Source organism: Pristiophorus japonicus, chromosome 1 (assembly GCF_044704955.1).
Source record: "Pristiophorus japonicus isolate sPriJap1 chromosome 1, sPriJap1.hap1, whole genome shotgun sequence".
Classification (NCBI taxonomy): Eukaryota; Metazoa; Chordata; class Chondrichthyes; family Pristiophoridae; genus Pristiophorus; species Pristiophorus japonicus.
Window position 1 is genome coordinate 489,690,486 of NC_091977.1, and position 19,932 is coordinate 489,710,417.

General features: G+C 45.9%; 1 protein-coding gene across 2 annotated transcripts in view; it reads left to right on the forward strand.

Moving 5' to 3' along the window:
* zc3h3 (zinc finger CCCH-type containing 3) overlaps positions 1–19,932 on the forward strand; it is a 345,175-nt gene that overhangs the window by 177,954 nt on the left and 147,289 nt on the right. The gene's annotated exons all lie outside the window — the stretch shown is intronic.

Consider the following 19,932-nt stretch of genomic DNA (forward strand, 5'->3'; position numbering starts at 1 on the left):
CATGTTAAATATTAAAGTAGATGTATGCGAAGCAACCCACCTTCACCTGTTGCCATCCTCAAATGTTTTTCCTTTTATATAACACCTGCCTGACTCTGGAATATTGATCAATTTATTCCCATTTTATTTCTCTGCCCTCCACAGCAGAAGGGAATGCTGTTAGGATGTGTGGCTGATTATCCAAGCTTCCACAGAGCAAGTGAGAAGGCCTTTTATAAAATAGTGCTATTGGTCCCATAGTTGCTTTTTCTCTTCACTGCCCCTACAGTGACGTGTTTGAAATTTGTGAAGAATCACAGCAACGTACCCATCAGTGATGCAGTATGTTGCAGCATCGCTGAGAACAGCCCCTTGAGCAAGGCATGCGTTGGGATTATGCCCCTGAACAAGCATCAATCTGAACCCACACCTCATAAGAGTCATTAGAATTTGCATTGCCTCGAGCTGAACTAGACTCACAGAGGAATATTATGCACTATTAAATTCATCTCTTTTCTTTTCCCTCATTAACTAATTAACGTTACATTTAGTTCTTCACCCACTTAATTTAACATATGGTATGTTGTGCAGACTTGTGGAACGTGGTTTACATCCCACTTTGTTGCTTATGAATTATCAGCTCAGCTCCCTCAAGAGATTGAATCATTTCTCATGGGTCTTGTGTTGTATCCTCCATCTCTGCTTGTTCAGTCTCCTGGGGGAAATGAAAGAGCAGCAAGTAAAACTGTGGTTATTTTCCCTCAGAAAATTAAATAAATTGGAGAAAAGAGTCTGTTCTAATAGAAATTGTGCACAGTCCATTGGATAGAATGGCCTTTCCCTGTTCCAAGCCGGTGATTTTATGTTTAGGTGAAGGAAAGTATTTCGCTCTTGATGTCTTTTGGGGATATGTACATAAATACTTTCACTGATACTTTAAACATTAGAATTTGCTTCCACTACAGTGTTCTGCCATGTTCTGTTTCCTTATTGCTGGCTGCTTCATGAAATCACTAATGAGGAGGTCCTTGAGGCTTCAATTGAGCACAGTACGCACCATGACTTTAAACTGGTCTAGATGTTGTGTTGCCTGCCCGGTCCCAGGGTTAAGGATATCTTCTCGCGACTGGAGAAGAACTTGGACGAGGAGTATCCAGTTGTCATGGTCCATGCAAGAACCAATGACATAGATAGAACCAAGAATGAGGTTCTGCTGAGGGAGTTTCAGGAGCTAGGATCCAAATTAAAAAGCAGAACTTCAGGTAATAATCTCTGGATTGTTATTTGAGCCACATGCAAATTGGCGTAGGGACTAACAGATTAAAGGTTTAAATGCATGGCTCAGAGAGTAGCATGGAACGAAGGGTTTTTTCGGTCATGAACCACTGGCACCAGTACTCGGGAAAGAGGGAGTTGTTCTGTTGGGACGGGCTCCACTTAAATTGGCCTAGGACCAATGTCCTAGCAAACCAAATAATTAGGGCAGTAGTCAGGGCTTTAACCTAATGAAGGGGCGGTAGGTGGATTCCGGAAAGAGTAAATTTAAAAGCAGCAAGAGAAATATCAAGGCTCTAGAACAGAGTAGAGTTTTGGGTAAAAAAATAAGCCGGGTGGGTCAGGAAGGGACAGAGAGACTAACAAAGATAATGCATCAGTGACTAAGGTGACATCAGGAAAAAATAGGTATAAGTCAAAGCTGAAGGCACTATATCTGCATGCGCAAAGCATTCACAACAAAATAGATGAATTAATAGCGCAGGTAGAAATTAATAGGTTTGATCCAGTAGCCATTATGGAGACGTGGTTGCAACGTGGCCAAGGTTGGAAATTAAATATTCCAGGATATTTAACTTTTAGAAGAGATAGGCAAGATGGAAAAAGAGAAAGGGTGGCCCTGATGAAGTATAAAATAAAGACAGTAGAGAGAAAGAATCTTAGCTCTGAAAATCAAGAAGCAGAAGCAATTTGAGTGTACCCCAGAAACAGTAAGGGGCAGAAAGCATTGCTGGGAGTTGTTTATAGGCCCTCAAACAGTAGTTGTAATGTAGGGCAGAGTATAAATCAGGAAATTAGATGCACATTACAAAGGTAATTCGGTAATCATGGGGGACTTTAATCTGCATACAGACTGGGCAAACCACATTTGCAGTAATAGTGTGGAGGACGAATTCATGGAATGTTTGGAAGAAAGTTTTCTCGATCAGTATGTTGAGGAAGCAACTGGGGAACAGGCTATTTTAGATCTAGTATTGTGCAATGATATTGTGCAATTAATAACCTCGGAGTAAAGGGATCTTTAGGGAAGAGTGACCATAATATGATAGAATTTTATATTGAGTTTGAAATGATTCAGTTAAATCCGAAACTAGGATCTTAAATCTAAACAAAGCAAACTACGTAGGTATGAGGAGCGAGTTGGCTAAGATAGATTGGGAAACTATATTAAAAGGTATAATGGTAGACAAGCAATGGATAGCATTTAGATGCACTCCAGTCCCTCCGGCGTCCACCTCTCAAGTGATCTACAAGGGACCATACCACTGGGCAGCTCTGGGGTCACTAAACCCTTCATTATACTTGTCTCAACCTGACTTCCCGGCATGTTGAATCAAGACAGGACAGCCTGCTGTATATTGCTATCTAAGATCTCTATTGTCCCATTCAGAGGTTTCATTACTGAAACTATGGGCCCAAGTTTCCACATGATTTGCACCTGATTTTTAGGAGCAACTGGTGGAGAACGGACTATCTTAGAAATTGCAATTGTCCACATTTTTTTTTCTGCAGTTCTAGTCAGGTAGAACAGTTCTACTTTGGAACAGAATTTTTTCTTCAAAAGGGGGCGTGTCCGACCACTGACGCCTGATTTCAAAGTTTCCACAGTGAAAACATACTCCAAACTAAGTTAGAATGGAGCAAGTGAAGATTTTTGTAGAACTGAAAAAACCTTGTCTACACATTAAAAAATCAGGCGCAGGTTACAAATTAGGCGTCCAGAACGAGGTGGGGGGAAAGGGAAGTTATTAAATTCTACAATAAATCCTTATTTATACTTCTACAAATAAATCCAACCTGAATAAACATTTATAAGCAAAGAAAAGATTAAATAAACGATCTTCCTACCTGTGTGAAAGTGCTTCCGGCACGGAGAATGCTGCAGTCAGCCTGAGGCACCCGTTCTTCCCGCGGGGGGTGCGGGGGGGAGGAGGAGGCGCCCGTTCTTCCCCCGGGACGGGGGGAGAGGAGGCGCCCGTTCTTTCCCGCGGGCGGGGGAAGGAGGCGCCCATTCTTCCCGCGGGAGGGAGGGGAGAGGAGGCGCCTGTTCTTTCCCGCAGGTGGGGGGGGGGGGGGGGGGGGGGAGGCGCCCGTTCTTCCCGCGGGGGTGGGGGGGGGGAGGGGAGAGGAGGCGCCCGTTCTTCCCCCGGGGCGGGGGGAGAGGAGGCGCCCGTTCTTTCCCGCGGGCGGGGGAAGGAGACGCCCATTCTTCCCGCGGGGTGGGGGGGGGAGGGGAGAGGAGGCGCCTGTTCTTTCCCGCGTGGTTGGGGGGGGGAGGCGCCCGTTCTTTCCCGCGTGGTTGGGGGGGGAGGCGCCCGTTCTTCCCGTGGGGGGGGGAGGAGGCGCCCGTTCTTCCCGCGGGGTGGGGTGGAAGGCGCCCGTTCTACTCACGGGGAGGAGGGGGAGGAGACAGTGAGAAGGCTGCAAGTGCTGATGGCAATGTGCTTTTATTTTTAAAAAGTTCAAAAATTAAACAGCTACAAAGAACTACAAAAATGTTTTTTTCACACTTAGCATGCGCGAACGCTCCAACGCGCACGCGCAGCGTTGCCGGCAGGAAAAAAACTAATTTAAATAGTACCTGCCCCCTCCCACTTACAAAATCGGCGCGAGTGTAGGCTCCGCCCCCCTGGGCGCCGCGCCAAACAGACAAGGAGCTGCAGAACGCTACAGAATCGCGAGTTTTTTTTTTAGGCGCCGTTTTAGGCGCGAAAAACGGGCGCCCAGCTCGGAGGGGCGCCCGTTTTTTATCGTGTGGAAACTTGGGCCCTATAAGGTGGAATGTAACTTCCGGCTGGATGCTGGCGGGAGTGGACGGCAATCCGATGCGGGAATGTGAGTCATTTGAATGCTGATGCTCAGCTGCTTGGCTGTTTCCTGCGGAAAGTGACAGCTGGGAGAGGGAGGAAAATTGGACAGTCCAGAAGAAGGCTGCTGACTGTAAGTCTGGGTGGAGTTGTTGCGAGGGTCTCGCGGTTGGAGTCTGGGGCAGCAAAGGCTCAGAATTTTCTTAAGGGGCTCGGAGGAGGATTTTGATTTACCTCTATTGAGCCCTCGGGTGCAGGACATTCTGAAAAGGGAGGGTGAACAGCCAGTTGTTGTGGTGCATATAGGTACCAACGACATAGGTAAAAAAACGGGATGAGGTCCTACGAGACGAATTTAGGGAGCCAGGAGTTAAATTAAAAAGTAGGACCTCAAAAGTAGTAATCTCAGGATTGCTACCAGTGCCATGTGCTAGTCAGAGTTGGAATCGCAGGATAACTCAGATGAATACGTGGTTTGAGCAGTGGTGCAGAAGGGAGGGATTCAAATTCCTGGGGCATTGGAACCAGTTCTGGGGGAGGTGGGACCAGTACAAACCGGACAGTCTGCACCTGGGCAAGACCGGGACCAATGTCCTCGGGGCAGTGTTTACTACTGCTGTTGGGGAGGAGTTAAACCAATATGGCAGGGAGACAGAGGGAAATAAAATGGAGTCAGAAGCAAAAGATAGAAAGGAGAATAGTAAAAGTGGAGGGCAGAGAAACCCAAGACAAAAAACAAAAAGGGCCACATTACAGCAAAATTCTAAAGGGGCAAAATGTGTTAAGACAAGCCTGAAAGCTCTGTGCCTCAATGTGAGGAGTATTCGGAACAAGGTGGACGAATTAACTGCGCAGATAGCAGTTAACGGATACGATGTGATTGGCATCACGGAGCCATGGCTCCAAGGTGACCAAGGCTGGAAACTCAACATAAAGGGGTATTCAACATTTAGAAAGGATAGGCAGAGAGGAAAAGGCGGCGGGGTGGCGTTGCTGGTTAAAGAGGAAATTAATGCAATTCTAAGGAAGGACATTAGCTTGGATGATGTGGAATCGGTATTGGTGGAGCTACAGAATACCAAAGGTCAGAAAACGCTAGTGGGAGTTGTGTACAGACCACCAAACAGTAGTAGTGAGGTTGGGTACAGCATCGAACGAGAAATAAGGGATGTGTGCAATAAAGGTACAGCAGTTACCATGGGCGACTTTAATTTACATATTGGGCTAACCAAACTGGTAGCAATGTGCTGGAGGAGGATTTCCTGGAGTGTATTAGGGATGGTTTTCTAGACCAATATGTCGAGGAACCAACCAGAGAGCTGGCCGTCCTAGACTGGCTGCTGTGTAATGAGAAGGGACTAATTAGCAATCTTGTTGTGCGAGGCCCCTTGGGGAAGAGTGACCATAACATGGTAGAATTCCTTATTAAGATGGAAAGTGACAAAGTTAATTCAGAAACTAGGGTTCTGAACTTAAGGAAAGGTAACTTTGACGGTATGAGGTGTGAATTGGCTAGATTAGACTGGCAAATGATGCTTAAGGGGTTGACGGTGGATAGTCAATGGCAAACCTTTAAAGATCATATGTATGAACTTCAGCGATTGTACATCCCTGTCTGGAGTAAAAATAAAACAGGGAAGGTGGCTCAACCGTGGCTAACAAGGGAAATTAAGGATATTGTTAAATCCAAGGAAGAGGCATATAAATTAGCAAGAAAAAGCAGCAAACCTGAGGACTGGGAGAAATTTAGAATTCAGCAGAGGAGGGCAAAGAGTTTAATAAAGAGGGGCAAAATAGAGTATGAGAGGAAGCTTGCCGGGAACATAAAAACTGATTGCAAAAGCTTCCATAGATATGTGAAGAGAAAAAGGATTGGTGAAGACAAGCATAGGTCCCTTGCAGTCAGATTCGGGTGAATTTATAATGGGGAACAAAGAAATGGCAGACCAATTGAACAAATACTTTGGTTCTGTCTTCACGAAGGAGGACACAAGTAACCTTCCGGATGTACTAGGGGACCGAGGGTCTAGTGAGAAGGAGGAACTGAAGGATATCCTTATTAGGTGGGAAATTGTGTTAGGGAAATTGATGGGATTGAAGGCCGATAAATCCCCAGGGCCTGATAGTCTACATCCCAGAGTACTTAAGGAAGTGGCCCTAGAAATAGTGGATGAATTGGTGATCATTTTCCAACAGTGTATCGACTCTGGATCAGTTCCTATGGACTGGAGGGTTGCTAATGTAACACCACTTTTTAAAAAAGGAGGGAGAGAGAAAACGGGTAATTATAGACCGGTTAGCCTGACATCAGAAGTGGGGAAAATGTTGGAATCAATCATTAAGGATGAAATAGCAGCGCATTTGGAAAGCAGTGACAGGATTGGTCCAAGTCAGCATGGATTAATGAAAGGGAAATCATGCTTGACAAATCTTCTGGAATTTTTTGAGGATGTAACTAGTAGAGTGGACAAGGGAGAACCAGTGGATGTGGTGCATTTGGACTTTCAAAAGGCTTTTGACAAGGTCCCACACAAGAGATTGGTGTGCAAAATCAAAGCACATGGTATTGGGGGTAATGTACTGATGTGGATAGAGAACTGGTTGGCAAACAGGAAGCAGAGAGTCGGGATAAACGGGTCCTTTTTAGAATGTCAGGCAGTGACTAGTGGAGTGCCGCAGGGCTCAGTGCTGGGACCCCAGCTCTTTGCAATATATATTAATGATTTAAATGATGGTATTGAGTGTAATATCTCCAAGTTTGCAAATGACAGGAAACTGGGTGGCAGTGTGAGCTGTGAGGAGGTCGCTAAGAGGCTGCAGGGTGACTTGGACAGGTTAGGTGAGCGGACAAATACATGGCAGATGCAGCATAATGTGGATAAATGTGAGGTTTAAACATGAAGGCAGAATATTATCTGAATGGCGGCAGATTAGGAAAAGGGGAGGTGCAGCGAGACCTGGCTGTCATGGTTCATCAGTCATTGAAAGTTGGCATGCAGGTACAGCAGGCGGTGAAGAAGGCAAATGGTATGTTGGCCTTCATAGCAAGGGGATTTGAGTATAGGAGCAGGGAAGTCTTACTGCAGTTGTACAGGGCCTTGGTGAGGCCTCACCTGGAATATTGTGTTCAGTTTTGGTCTCCTAATCTGAGGAAGGACGTTCTTGCTATTGAGTGAATGCAGCGAAGGTTCACCAGACTGATTCCAGGGATAGCTGGACTGACATATGAGGAATGACTTGATCAACTGAGCCTTTATACACTGGAGTTTAGAAGGATGAGAGGTGATCTCATAGAAACATATAAAATTCTGATGGGACTGGACAGGTTAGATGCGGAAAGAATGTTCCCGATGTTGGGGAAGTCCAGAACCAGGGGACACAGTCTTAGGATAAGGGGCAGGCCATTTAGGACTGAGATGAGGAGAAACTTCTTCACTCAGAGAGTTGTTAACCTGTGGAATGCCATGCCGCAGAGAGTTGTTGATGCCAGTTCATTGGATATATTCAAGAGGGAGTTAGATGTGGCCCTTATGGCTAAGGGGATCAAGGGGTATGGAGAGAAAGCAGGAAAGGGGTACTGAGGGAAGTATCAGCCATGATCTTATTGAATGGCGGTGCAGGCTCGAAGGGCCCAATGGCCTACTCCTGAACCTATTTTCTATGTTTCTATACAAAGCTAGGTGGGAATGTAAGTTGTGAGGAGGATGTAAAGAGGCTTCAAGCGGATATAGATAGGCTAAGTGAATGGGCAATAACATGGCAAATTGAATATAATGTGGAGAAATGTGAAGTTATCTACTTTGGTAGGTAAATTGAAAATCAATGTGTTTTTTAAATGTTGAGAGATTGGGAAATATTGGTGTTCAGCGGGACCTGGGTGTCCTTGTACACAAATCACTGAAAGTTAACATGCAGGTACAGCAAGCAATTAAGAAAGCAAATGGTATGTTGGCTTTATTACAAAGATTATACAAGATAAATATAGCGAGAGTGTAAGTATTAAGGAGATTAGCAGTTTTAAAAGTGGATAAATACCCAGGCCCAGATGAAATGTATCCCAGGCTGTTAAGAGAAGCAAAAGAGGAAATTGCAGAGGCTTTGACCTTCATTTTTCAATCCTCTCTGGCTACAGATGCGGTGCCAGAGGACTGGAGGACTACTAATGTACCTTTGTTTAAAAATAGAGAAAGGGATACACTGATTAATTACAGGCCAGTCAGCGTAAATTCGGTGATCGGAAAATTATTGCAGAAAATCCTGAGGGACAGGATAAATCTTCATTTGGAAAGACATGGATTAATCAAGGGCAGTCAGCATGGATTTGTCAAGGGAAGGTCGTGTCTGACTAACTTGATTGAATTTTTCGAGGAGGTAACCAGGAGGGTGGATGAGGGCAGTGCATATGATGTAGCGTCTATGGATTTTAGCAAAGCTTTTGATAAGGTCCCAGACTGGTCACGAAAGTTAATAGCCCCTGGGATCCAGGGCAAAGTGGCAAGTGGATCCAAAATTGGCTCCGAGGCAGGAAGCAAAGGGTAATGGTTGATGGGTGTTTTTGTGACTGGAAGGCTATATCCAGTGGGGTTCCACAGGGCTTAGTGCTGGGTCACTTGCTTTTTGTGGTATACATCAACAATCTAGATTTGAATATAGGGGGTATGATTACGAAGTTTGCAGGTGACACTAAAATAGGCTGTGTGGGTGATAATGAAGCAAAAAGCTGCGGACTGCAGGAAGATATGGTCAGGTGGGCAGAACAGTGGCAAATGGAATTCAATCCGGATAAGTGTGAGGTAATGCATTTGGGGAGGTCTAACAAGGCAAGGGAATACACACTAACTAGTATGACACTGAAAAGTGTGGTGGAACAAAGAGACCTTGGAGTGCAGGTCCACAGATCCCTGAAGGTAGCAGGCCAGGGTAAATAAGGTGATTAAGAAGGCACATGGAATACTTGTTTTTATGTCGAGGCATGGAATACAAGAGCAAAGAGGTTATGCCTGAACTGTATAAAACATTGGTTAGGCCGCATCTGGAGCACTGTGCAGTTCTGGTCACCACATTACAAGAAAGATGTGATTTCACTGGAAAGGGTGCAGAGGAGATTTACAAGAATGTTGCCTGGACTGGAGAATTTTGGCTATGAGGAAAGATTGGAGATGCTGGATCTGTTTTCTTTGGAACTGAGGAGGCTAACGGGAGACCTGATTGAGGTGTATAAAATTATGAGGGGCCTGGATAAAGTGGATAGAAAGGACTTGTTTCCCTTGGCAGGGGACCTAGATTTAAAGTAATTGGGGGGGAGGTTTAGAAACATAGAAACATAGAAAATAGGTGCAGGAGCAGGCCATTCAGCCCTTCTAGCCTGCACCGCCATTCAATGAGTTCATGGCTGAACATGAAACTTCAGTACCCCCTTCCTGCTTTCTCGCCATAACCCTTGATCCCCCGAGTAGTAAGGACTTCATCTAACTCCCTTTTGAATATATTTAGTGAATTGGCCTCAACTACTTTCTGTGGTAGAGAATTCCACAGGTTCACCACTCTCTGGGTGAAGAAGTTTCTCCTCATCTCGGTCCTAAATGGCTTACCCCTTATCCTCAGACTGTGACCCCTGGTTCTGGACTTCCCCAACATTGGGAACATTCTTTCTGCATCTAACCTGTCTAAACCCGTCAGAATTTTAAACGTTTCTATGAGGTCCCCTCTCATTCTTCTGAACTCCAGTGAATACAAGCCCAATTGATCCAATCTTTCTTGATAGGTCAGTCCCGCCATCCCGGGAATCAGTCTGGTGAACCTTCGCTGCACTCCCTCAATAGCAAGAATGTCCTTCCTCAAGTTAGGAGACCAAAACTGTACACAATACTCCAGGTGTGGCCTCACCAAGGCCCTGTACAACTGTAGCAACACCTCCCTGCCCCTGTATTCAAATCCCCTCGCTATGAAGGCCAACATGCCATTTGCTTTCTTAACCGCCTGCTGTACCTGCATGCCAACCTTCAATGACTGATGTACCATGACACCCAGGTCTCGTTGCACCTTCCCTTTTCCTAATCTGTCACCATTCAGATAATAGTCTGTCTCTCTGTTTTTACCACCAAAGTGGATAACCTCACATTTATCCACATTATACTTCATCTGCCATGCATTTGCCCACTCACCTAACCTATCCAAGTCACTCTGCAGCCTAATAGCATCCTCCTCGCAGCTCACACTGCCACCCAACTTAGTATCATCCGCAAATTTGGAGATACTGCATTTAATCCCCTCGTCTAAATCATTAATGTACAATGTAAACAGCTGGGGCCCCAGCACAGAACCTTGCGGCACTCCACTAGTCACTGCCTGCCATTCTGAAAAGTACCCGTTTACTCCTACTCTTTGCTTCCTGTCTGACAACCAGTTCTCAATCCACGTCAGCACACTACCCCCAATCCCATGTGCTTTAACTTTGCACATTAATCTCTTGTGTGGGACCTTGTCGAAAGCCTTCTGAAAGTCCAAATATACCACATCAACTGGTTCTCCTTTGTCCACTTTACTGGAAACATCCTCAAAAAATTCCAGAAGATTTGTCAAGCATGATTTCCCTTTCACAAATCCATGCTGACTTGGACCTATCATGTCACCATTTTCCAGATGCACTGCTATGACATCCTTAATAATTGATTCCATCATTTTACCCACTACTGAGGTCAGGCTGACCGGTCTATAATTCCCTGTTTTCTCTCTCCCTCCTTTTTTAAAAAGTGGGGTTACATTGGCTACCCTCCACTCCATAGGAACTGATCCAGAGTCAATGGAATGTTGGAAAATGACTGTCAATGCATCCGCTATTTCCAAGGCCACCTCCTTAAGTACTCTAGGATGCAGGCCATCAGGCCCTGGGGATTTATCTGCCTTCAATCCCATCAATTTCCCCAACACAATTTCCCGACTAATAAAGATTTCCCTCAGTTCCTCTTCCTTACTAGACCCTCTGACCCCTTTTATATCCGGAAGGTTGTTTGTATCCTCCTTAGTGAATACCGAACCAAAGTACTTGTTCAATTGATCCGCCATTTCTTTGTTCCCCGTTATGACTTCCCCTGATTCTGACTGCAGGGGACCTACGTTTGTCTTCACCAACCTTTTTCTCTTTACATACCTATAGAAACTTTTGCAATCCGCCTTAATGTTCCCTGCAAGCTTCTTCTCGTACTCCATTTTCCCTGTCCTAATCAAACCCTTTGTCCTCCTCTGCTGAGTTCTAAATTTCTCCCAGTCCCCAGGTTCGCTGCTATTTCTGGCCAATTTGTATGCCACTTCCTTGGCTTTAATACTATCCCTGATTTCCCTAGATAGCCACGGTTGAGCCACCTTCCCCTTTTTATTTTTACGCCAGACAGGAATGTACAATTGTTGTACTTCATCCATGCGGTCTCTAAATGTCTGCCATTGCCCATCCACAGTCAACCCCCTAAGTATCATTCGCCAATCTATCCTAGCCAATTCTCGCCTCATACCTTCAAAGTTACCCTTCTTTAAGTTCTGGACCATGGTCTCTGAATTTACTGTTTCATTCTCCATCCTAATGCAGAATTCCACCATATTATGGTCACTCTTCCCCAAGGGGCCTCGCACAATGAGATTGCTAATTAATCCTCTCTCATTACACAACACCCAGTCTAAGATGGCCTCCCCCCTAGTTGGTTCCTCAACATATTGGTCTAGAAAACCATCCCTTATGCACTCCAGGAAATCCTCCTCCACCGTATTGCTTCCAGTTTGGCTAGCCCAATCTATGTGCATATTAAAGTCACCCATTATAACTGCTACACCTTTATTGCATGCACCCCTAATTTCCTGTTTGATGCCCTCCCCAACATCCCTATTACTGTTTGGAGGTCTGTACACAACTCCTACTAACGTTTTTTGCCCTTTGGTGTTCTGCAGCTCTACCCATATAGATTCCACATCATCCAAGCTAATGTCTTTCCTAACTATTGCATTAATCTCCTCTTTAACCAGCAATGCTACCCCACCTCCTTTTCCTTTTATTCTATCCTTCCTGAATGTTGAATACCCCTGAATGTTGAGTTCCCAGCCCTGATCATCCTGGAGCCACGTCTCCGTAATCCGTAATCCCAATCACATCATATTTGTTAACATCTATTTGCACAATTAATTCATCCACCTTATTGCGGATACTCCTTGCATTAAGACACAAAGCCTTCAGGCTTGTTTTATTAACACCCTTTGTCCTTTTAGAATTTTGCTGTACAGTGGCCCTTTTGTTCTTTGCCTTGGGTTTCTCTGCCCTACACTTTTCCTCCTCTCCTTTCTGTCTTTTGCTTTTGGCTCCTTTTTGTTTCCCTCTGTCTCCCTGCATTGGTTCCCATCCCCCTGCCATATTAGTTTAAATCCTCCCCAACAGCACTAGCAAACACTCCCCCGAGGACATTGGTTCCAGTCCTGCCCAGGTGCAGACCGTCCGGTTTGTACTGGTCCCACCTCCCCCAGAACCGGTCCCAATGCCCCAGGAATTTGAATCCCTCCCTGCTGCACCACTGCTCAAGCCACGTATTCATCTGCGCTATCCTGCGATTCCTACTCTGACTATCACGTGGCACTGGTAGCAATCCCGAGATTACTACTTTTGAGGTCCTACTTTTTAATTTAGCTCCTAGCTCCTTAAATTCGTTTCGTAGGACCTCATCCCTTTTTTTGCCTATGTCGTTGGTACCAATGTGCACCACGACAACTGGCTGTTCTCCCTCCTAGAGGCGATATGAGGGGAATTGTTTTCACCCAGAGGGTGGTGGGAGTCTGGAACTCACTGTCTGGAAGGGTGGTAGAGGCAGAAACCCTCAGCACATTTAAAAGATACTTGGATGTGCACTTAAAGTGCCGTAACCTGCAGGGCTACGGACCAAGAGCTGGAAAGTGGGATTAGGCTGGATAGCTCTTGGTCGGCCGGCGCAGACACAATGGGCCGAAACATAGAAACATAGAAAATAGCAGCAGTAGCAGGCCATTCGGCACTTCGAGTCTGCACCGCCATTCAATACGATCATGGCTGATCCTCCATCAACAACATATTCCTGCTTTTTCCCCATTCCTTTTGTTTCTAGAAATCTGTCTATCTCCCTCTTAAAATATATTCAGTGACTTGGCCTCTACAGCCTTCTGTGGTAGAGAATTCCATAGGTTCACCACCCTCTGAGTGAAAAAATTTCTCCTCATCTCGGTCCTACCCCGTACCCTGAGACTGACCCCTTGTTCTAGACTTTCCAGCCAGGGAAACACTCTCCCCGCATCCAGTCTATCCAACCCAGTCAGAATTTTACATGTTTCAATGAGATCCCCTCTCATTCTTCTAAACTCTAGTGAATACAGGCCTAGTCGACTCAATTCCTCCTCGTACTGCAATCCCAGGAATCAATCTGGTGAACCTTCGTTGCACTCTCTCTATGGCAAGTATATCCTTTCTTCGGTAAGGAGACCAAAACTGCATCCAATTCACCCAGGTGCGGTCTCACTAAGGCCCTGTATAACTGTAGTAAGACATCCTTGCTCCTGAACTCAAATCCTCTTGCAAGGATGGCCAACATACCATTTGCCTTCCTAATCGCTTGCTGCACCTGCATGTTTGCTTTCAATGACTGCTGTACAAGGACACCCAGGTCCCTCTGTACATCAACACTTCCCAAGCCATCACCATTTAAATAATACTTTGTTCTTGTGTTTTTCCTACCAAAGTGGATCACTTCATATTTATCCACATTATACTGCATCTGCCATATGTTTGCCCACTCACTCAACCTATCTAAATCACCTTGCAGTATCTTTTCATCCGCCTCACAATTCACAATCCCAACTAGTTTTGTGTCGTCAGCAATCTTGGAAATATTAAATTTCGTTCCCTCATCCAAATCATTTATATAAATAAATATATATATATATATATATATATATATATTGTGAATAGCTGGGGCCCAAGCACTGATCCCTGTGGTATCTTACTAGTCACTGCCCGCCACCCCGAAAAAGACCCGTTTATTCCTACTCTCTGTTTCCTGTCAGTTAACCAATTTTCAATTCATGCCAATATATTACCCCCAATCCTATGTGCTTTAATTTTGTACACTGACCTCATATGTGGGACTTTATCAAAGACCTTCTGAAAATCCAAATACACTATGTCCACTGGTTCTCCCTTCTCTATTCTATCAGTTACATCCTCAAAAAACTCCAGTAGGTTTATCAAACATGATTTTCCTTTCATAACTCCATGTTGATTTTGTTTAATCCAGTTGATATTATCTAAGTGTGCTGTTATCACACCCTTTATAATAGACTCCACCATTTTTCCTACTACTGATGTCAGGCTAACCGGTCTATAGTTCCCATTTTCTCTCTCCCTCCTTTTTTAAATAGTGGGATTACATTTACCACCCTCCAATCTGCAGGAACTGTTCCATAATCTATAGAATTTTTGAAAATGATGACCAATGCATCTACTATTTCCATGGCTACCTCTTTTAGTACTCTGGGATGCAGATCATCAGGCCCTGGGGATTTATCTGCCTTCAGTCCCATTAGTTTCTCCAGCACTATTTTCTTACTAATAATCATTTCCTTTAATTCCTCTTGCTCACTAGACCCTTGGTTCCCTAGCATTTCTGGGACATTATTTGTGTCCCCTTCTGTGAAGACAGAACCAAAGTATTTATTTAATTGTTCTGCCATTTCCTTGTTCCCCATTACAAATTCTTCCATTTCTGTCTGTAAAGGACTAATCTTTTTCTTTTTACGTATTTGTAGAAACTTTTGTAGTCGTTTTTTATGTTACTTGCAAATTTACTCTCATACTCTATTTTTCCCCTCTTAATCAATCTCTTGGTCCTTTTTTGCTGAATTCTAAACTGCTCCCAATCCTCAGACTTGCTAATTTTTCTGGCAACTTTGTATAACTCCTCTTTGGATCTAATACTATCCTTTATTTCTTTTGTTTGCCATGGTAGGGCCACTTTTCCTTTTGTGTTTTTACGCCAGAAAGGAATGTATAACCGTTGCAATTCATGCATTAGTTCCTTAAATATTAACCATTGCCTATCCACCGTCATGCCTTTTAATGAATCTTCCCAATCGATCATAGCTAATTCATTTCTCATACCTTCGTAGTTTCCTTTGTTTAGATTTAGGACCCTAGTTTCGGATTGGACTACTTCACTTTCCATCTTAATAAAGAATTCAATCATGTTATGGTCACTCTTCCCTAAAGGACCCCGCACAACAGGACTTAATTAACCCCTTCTCATTACACAATGCCCAATCTAGGATAGCCTGTTCCATCATAGGCTCCTCAACATACTGGTCTAAAAAAACATCTCGTACACACTCCAGGAATTAGTATTATTACTAATTTGGTTTGGCCAGTCTATATGTAGATTAAAGTCACCTACGGTTACTGTAGTACCCTTGCTACATGCATCTCTAATTTCCTGTTTGATGCCGGCCCTTACACTACCACTACTGTTTGGAGGCATATAGGCAACTCCCACCAATGTTTTCTGCCCCATGTTGCTCCTTAGCTCCACCCAGACTGATTCTACATCTTGATTTTCTGAGCCAATATCCTTTCTCACTAGTGCTCTGATTTCATCCTTTACTAACAACACCACACCACCCCCTCTTCCTTTTTGCCTGTCCTTCCTAAATATCGAATATCCTTGGATATTCAGTTCCCAATCCTGGTCACCCTGCAACCATGACTCCGTAATTGCAACTATATCGTATCCGTTTACATCTATTTGCACTGCTAATTCGTCTACCTTATTACAGATGCTTCGTGCATTCAGATACAATGCTTTTAAATCTGTCTTTTTAACATTATTAGACATCTTAACATTATTTTGCACTATAGCCCTATTTGTCTTATTGCTATTTTTTTCTTACCTGGACACCTATTTGCTCGTGCAGTCTTTTGTTTGTATGCTCTGTCCCTACCTGACATCATCTGGTTGTCCTTACCACAATTACTTTCCTGTATTGCTTCGTTTTCTTTTCTCTTTAGCATTCTAATTTGCTCTCTACTGTGACCGTCCTCCTCCTCCGCCCCCCCCCCCCCCCCCATTTAGTTTAAAGCGTTGTCTACCTCCCTAGTTAGTCGGTTCGCTAGAACTCTGGTCCCAGCATAGTTCAAGTGTAGTCCGTTCCCACGGAACAGCTCTCTCTCCCGAGTATTGGTGCCAGTGCCTCACGAATCGAAACCCAAACCAACCTCTGAGCCACGCATTCATCTCCCTGATTAGATTGACCCTATGCCAATTTGCTCATGGCTCAGGTAATAATGCAGAGATTATTACCTTTGTGGTTCTGCTTTTCAATTTTGAAATGGCCTCCTTCCGTGCTGTAAATTTCTATGATTCTGTGATTTGAGTAGAAGATTAAAGATGTCTTACTGCAATGATATAGGGCCCTGGAAAGACCACACCTGGAGTATTGTGTACAGTTTTGGTCTCCTTACCGAAGGAAGGATATACTTGCCATGGAGGGAGTGCAACAAAGGTTCACCAGACTGATTCCTGGGATGGGGAGATTGTCTTATGAGGAGAGATTGAGAAGACTAGGCCTATATTCTCTAGAGTTTAGAAGAATGAGAGGTGATCTCATTGAAACATACAAAATTCTTACAAGGGCTTGACAGGATAGATGCAGGAAGGATGTTTCCCTTGGCTGGGGAACCAGGGGTCACAGTCTCAGAATAAGGGGCCAGTCATTTAGGACTGAAATGAGGGAAAATTTCTTCACTCAGAGGGTGGTGAATCTTTGGAATTCTTTACCTCATTGAGTGTATTCAAGACAGAGATCGATAGATTTTTGGATATTAAGGAAATCCAGGGATATAGGGATTGTGCAGGAAAGTGGTGTTGAGGTCGAAGATCAGCCATGATATTGAATGGCGGAGCAGGCGCGAAAGGCCAAGATCTTGATGCCTAGAATTCTCTTCATTGCTTGCCTCTAATGCCTGTAAATTTCACTTATGTGTTAATTGGGTTTATGCTTTTAAAACTGTTAATTGGAGACACGTTGGGCCCAAGTTTCGGGCTGCGCCTAGAACGGCGCAGCCCCGACCTGAACGCCCCTTTTTCGCGTCACAAAGTGCGCCTAAAAAAAACTTCCAGATTCTCCGGCTCCCTGCTGGTCCTCTTGGGCCGGGCGCAGCACAGCATGAGCTATAGGGGGCGGAGCTAGGTCCCTGCGCTGAAAACAGTGCTGGGACCTCTGCACATGCGCGCTATATTGGGCGCACATGTGCAGTAGCTCCAGGCGCCCAAAACTGTGTGGGAGGGGCCCTGGCCGAATGGCCTCACTGGGGCTGCATGCATAAGACTCCTCCCACACCCAGCTCCTGCTTCCTCCCGACCCGACTCGACTCCCGCTTCTCCCCCCCCGTCCCCGGACCGGACCCCGACACAGACCCGCTTCCCCACCCCCCGCCCCTGGACCGGACCGGACCTGATCCCCCCCCAGACTGGACCCGACCCGCGCTCCCCCCCCACCCGACCTGACCTCCCTCACCCCGCCCCCGACACGAACCGACCTGCTCTCCCTCCCTCCCCTCCCCACCGACCCGAACCAACCCGACCTCCATCCTCCCCCCCCCCCCCCCCCGACCCAACTCGTGCTCCCAACCGCCCGCCCCCCCACCCCTGGACCCGACCCGACCCGACCTGACCCACGCTCCCGACCCCGACCCGCTCTCCCCCCGACCCGACCCGCGCTCCCGACCCCGGACCCCGGACCCGACCTGACTCAACGCCACCTACCTGGAAATCTGGTGCTGGGGACCAGGCCCTGCCCGAAGTCTTGGGCCCGGCCGGGCCCGGCCCGTTCAGCCTCCCCCCCGCCCCCTTCTCCTTCCTTCCCCCCCGCCCCCTTCTCCTTCCTTCCCCCCCCTTCTCCTTTCCCCACCTTCTCCTTTCCCCCTTCCCCTCTTCCCCCCCCTCTCCCCTCTCCCCTTCCCCTCTCCCCCCCCCTCTCCCCTCTCCCCTTCCCCTCTCCCCCCCCCTCCCCTTCCCCTCTCCCCCCCCTTCCCCTCTCCCCCCCCTTCCCCACTCCCCCCCTTTTCCCTTCCCCTCTCCCCCCCCCTTTCCCCTTCCCCTCTCCCCCCCCTTTCCCCTTCCCCTCTCCCCCCCTTTCCCCTTCCCCTCTCCCCCCCCTTTTCCCTTCCCCTCTCCCCCCCCCTTTCCCCTTCCCTCTCCCCCCCTTTCCCCTTCCCCTCTCCCCCCCTTTCCCCTTCCCCTCTCCCCCCTTTCCCCTTCCCCTCTCCCACCCCTTTCCCCTTCCCCTCTTCCCCCCCCTTTCCCCTTCCCCTCTCCCACCCCTTTCCCCTTCCCCTCTTCCCCCCCCCTTTCCCCTTCCCCTCTTCCCCCCCTTTCCCCTTCCCCTCTCCCCCCTTCCCTTCTTCCCCCCCGCTTCTCCTCCCCCCTTCCCCTTCTCCTTCTCCTCCTCCTTCCCCCCTTCTCTCCCCCCCTCCTCCTTCTCCCCATCCCTTCCCCTTCCCTTCCTCCCTCTCCCCCTTTGCCTCCCTCCCTCCCCTCCCCCTGCCCCCCCTCTCTCACTCTACCCCCCTCCTTCCCCTCCCCTCGCTGTCAGAAACACAGACACTGACAGACAGAGAGTGAGAGACACACACAGACAGAGAGATAGAGACACTGACAGAGACACACTGGGGGGGGTCATCCCAGCACGCTGTTGGAGGGCTCCCGATGCTGCAGTCGGTAAGTAGAAAATGTTTTATTTATTGATTTTAAAAAAAAATTATTTCTTATTAATTTTTTTTGGTTGATTTATTGATGTTTTTATTTGTAAAACTGGTGTTTAATGTTTGTAAACTTCCCTTTAAACCCCCCCCCCCCCCACATTCCCTACGCCTGATTTGTAACCTACGCCTGATTTTCTAAAGTGTAGACAAGGTTTTTTCGAGCGTACAAAAATCTTCACTTACTCCATTCTAAGTTAGTTTGGAGTAAGTTTTCACTGCCGAAACTTTGAAAACAGGCGTAAGTGGCCGGACACGCCCCCTTTTGAAAAAAAAATTCTGTTCCAAAGTGAAACTGTTCTAACTGACTAGAACTGGAGCAAACTAAATGCCGAGAATTTGAATTTCTAAGATACTCAGTTCTACACCAGTTGCTCCAAAAAATCAGGAGCAACTGAGGCCGAAACTTGGGCCCATTGAGTGGACATTTTAGCCCTTATTTTCCAATTGGTGTGGGCCTTCCTTATTCCTTGTACTCCATATCTTATAACATGTGTATTTTACAGAATGAAATTAGTCGATGTTACAGACATGCACAAGCTTTGTTTGCATCGAATAATTATTAAAATAAGATCTGGCATCAAATTTTTAGACTTCAGCCATGGATAGATCACAACTTGCCAAATAAAATAAGTGCATCAGGAAACCTGAGCTGTAGCCTGCTCAAGTAGACATCTTAAAGAAAGCTCACAGTTTTAGTTAATGGAAAGGTTTTTTTAAGTTTTAAATTACATTTTGGTGCATTTAGTTCTCTGCATTAATTTGTTTTGATGGTTGATCCACTTTTTTACAATATTTTTTTTCTCTTCCAACACTTTCCTTCAACATTCTTGATCGATGCTGGCATTTAAATTGTGTCATACATAGTGGTGAAGATCAGTAGTTCTGTCGGAGTTTTAATTGTTAAGATGCTCCTTGATACATACCTCTTTGACCAAGCTTTTGGTCATCTGCCCTAATTTCTCCTATGTGGCTCGATGTCATATTTTTTGTTCCGTAATACTCCTGTGAAGCACCTTGGGATGTTTTAGTACGTTAAAGGCGTATATAAATACAAGT